The 3429-nt window shown below is 36.2% G+C and overlaps 1 pseudogene; it reads right to left on the reverse strand.

Annotated features, from left to right (window-relative positions):
* Positions 1 to 430: 430 nt before the first annotated feature.
* On the reverse strand, positions 431 to 681 carry LOC119534842 (annotated as a pseudogene).
* Between the last annotated feature and the right edge of the window lie 2748 nt (positions 682 to 3429).

Here is a 3429-nt window from a genome sequence, read left to right on the forward strand (position 1 = left end):
TAAGCGAGGCCATTGAAATGAATATAAGGAAAACATAATAAATTAAATTCATAACTACAGTTTAAAATATTCAAGAGTATTTAATTGAGTTGTAAAAGCCCCCAGAATAATGGCTGCTGAAATTACTATATTTATATATAGAATAAAATAACAGAAATCCAAGAATTTAAGGAATTTTATTGTTATTTGATCATTAAAAATGAGATGCTACTAAACAATAAAAAACAAAGGAAGAACAAATAGACTGGTTGTGCAAAGAAGACTCTCTCAAGGGCACAAAGAAACTCATTAAGACATTAGTCAAGACCATTTAAAATTCAAACTTTGTTTGTTTGTGTGTTTATTTTGGCTAAATAAAGAATTTTTTTTTCAGGGTGTATCCAACATGTTTATTGGGATGGTGTCCCACTCATCTTGCTCCAGGGTGCTTTTAGTGCTGCTTCTGTGTGAAGGAGCTTCCTGCTGTAAGCCTGGCTTTTCCTCCAGGAGGCTGGCAGAGAACAGTGGAACGGCCAACACACAAAACTACTGTCTACACATGGCTGAAGACCTGGTGATTTTATAGCATCCTGGGCATTTCACATCCACGAAGTAGGAATTGAGGCTCTGCACCAAGTGCTTCTCCTTGTTCTTATTCTCTGCTTCTGGGCAGGGATAAAGGAGGTCCTTTGCAAGAGGCATGTTCTCGTGGGGAGGTTGTCATCGCCGAAAAGGCAAGAATATTTTTATTACTTAATGGAAAAAGATTAATATAAACCACCCATTTAAAAGGTAGACTGTGCATCAGGGGAAAACAGAATCCACACATATGAGGCTTCAATAGTTCTACAAATATTCTTGCATCTCTACTATCTTCAAGTACTGTTTTAGATACTAAAAACACAACAGTGAACTTGCCTTCCTGGTTCTTGCTATCAGGAAGCTTAGTGTCTAATTCACAAGGCAGACATGAATCGAGAAACCAAATGAATAAATAACCAAGAGTGGAAAGAGAAATCATAAGAAAAAGTACACAGGGACTCTGAAAATACATCCTAGGGGAATCTGTCTTACCAGAGCAGTGGAAAGCTTCTGCGAGTCAATAATCATTGAACTGAGATCTGAAGAAGGGGTTTTTATTACCCAGATGGAGGATCAAATATGGGCAAAGATCACTAAGCAACATCATGAGAGGAAACATGCCTGTTTGCTCACCTGACTGTTTTATCCCTGGAAAAGTTCTCAATGAATGGTCGTTGAAACAAGCAATGGGGGCCTCTGCTGGAGGGGCATGGCCTTAGGACACCTAGAGTAAAGAGGATGAGAGGGAGAATGGTGTGAGAAGGGGCTGGGAGGTCAGTAGTGGTGTTAAGTGCCCAAGGTCATGCAGCTACTAAATGCAGGACCCAATTTTAGACTTAGATGATTTTGTCTTCATCACCTGCAATCTTCACCAATAGGTCAGCTTCATCTTCTAAGTTCCAAGCAACTAGCTAAGACAGAACCCTGTGTGGCAACATATGGATTGATCCACCCACACAACCATGGGGGGAGAGGTTCATAGTGGGTGGAAAGCAACGGGGAAGCCAGCATTGTATTTCTGCCCCTGAGCATATGCTTTTTATTCAGGAAAGAGTGCTTTTGCCTCAGAACCTCAGCAAGGATATTCAACTTTCCTCCATTTCTTTTGTGTTGGTGAGGCATCATAAAAAGGGAGAGATCCTGAGGATTGTTTTCTATTTCCTGTAGTACCATTCTGACCCTATTATCTTGAGAGTTTATCTAGCTTGCCTGAGGTAAGAATAAATAGAGATCTCCATTGATAACAACTAGCGTTCATATTGTCTGCTATAGTTCAAAATATATTTCTTCAGGTTTATTTCATTTAAGGATCACATTTGATCTTTATAAACAATTAATTAGGTAGCTAGTCAGTGATTTGCATTATTATTCTCATTTTACCAGTAAGGAAATAAGTTGTTTACTCAACAGAGTGGTATTTATTTTTGATCTTGAGATATGCCTTTCCATTTTCCTTTCATAATACTAGCTCATAGGTACTCAATACATGCTTGTTAATATTGAATGAATAATGATGACCTTCTTCTAAAACAACTCACAAAGAGGCAATTTTTAATCATATTTTTTTATTGAGGAATATAACATATATACAAAGAAGTGATAACTTTCCAAGTGCAGTTGAACAAGTAGTTAGAGAGCAAATTTCAAAGCATGTTATGGGTTACAGTTCCACAGTTTCAGTTATTTCCTTATTGTGAAATATAACATATATACAAAAATGTGATCTGAAATAATAAGATTTCCTAAACTCGGTATTATTTTTGAATTAGTTTATTACTCTCAGGTATGTCACAACTTAAAGGAATTTTCCTTATATCGTGTGGTCCAGTAAAGGAGGAGTTTAAGGGAGCTGCTCTGTTAAATTGAGAAGACTAATTTTGATTTGGATATCAAAGGTATCTGTATAAATCAATTCCTCTATAATACTCGAAGACACTTAAAAAACTTTTACTATAAATTATTTCAACATTATCTTTCATACAATTTCATCATGCATTTAGATTCAATGTAAAATGAAGTTCTTGCTAGGAGAGGTAAAGCTCAGTGTAGTTCAGAAAGGAACCCAATGGATGACTTCTGGATAAATGAAGATTTACTGTACTTATGAAATCAGAAAGATCCTTACTATATATATATATATGTATATATACACATTTATTTTTTGCTATTTGAAGCTACAATATGTTTTTTTAAAATTCAATTTTATTGAGATATATTCACAAACCGTACAATCGTCCGAAGTGTACAATTGTTCAAAGTACCATTATATAGTTGTGCATTCATCACTACAATTAATTTTTGAAAATTTTCATTACTATAAAAAATAAGAATAAGAATTAAAAATTAAAGTAAACAAGAAGACCCAAAACATCCCATCCCCCTCATTCCTCCCTGATAGTAATTTACTTTTTGTCCCCATTTTTCTACTTATCTGACCATACACTGGATAACGGGAGTGTGAGACATAAGGTTTTCACAATCACACAGTCACACCGTGTAAGCTAGATAGTTAACAATCATCTTCCAGAATCAAGGCTACTGGGTTGCAGTTCAATGGTTTCAGGTATTTTCTTCTAGCTATTCCAATATATTAAAAACTAAAAAGGGATATCTATATAATACATGAAAATAACTTCCAGAAGGTCCTCTTGACTCCATTTGAAATCTCTCAGCCACTGAAACTTTATATTTTTTTCATTGCTCTTCCTCCTCTTGGTCAAGAAGCCTTCCTCAATCCCTCAATGCTGGGCCCAGGTTCACACCCAGGAGTCATGACCCACTTTGCCAGGGAAATTTACACCCTTGGGAGTCATGTCCCATGTAGGAGAAGGGCAGTGAATTTACCTGCAGAGTTGGCTTAGAGAGAGA

The sequence above is a fragment of the Choloepus didactylus genome, chromosome 5 (genome assembly GCF_015220235.1).
Source record: "Choloepus didactylus isolate mChoDid1 chromosome 5, mChoDid1.pri, whole genome shotgun sequence".
In the NCBI taxonomy this organism is placed as follows: Eukaryota; Metazoa; Chordata; class Mammalia; order Pilosa; family Megalonychidae; genus Choloepus; species Choloepus didactylus.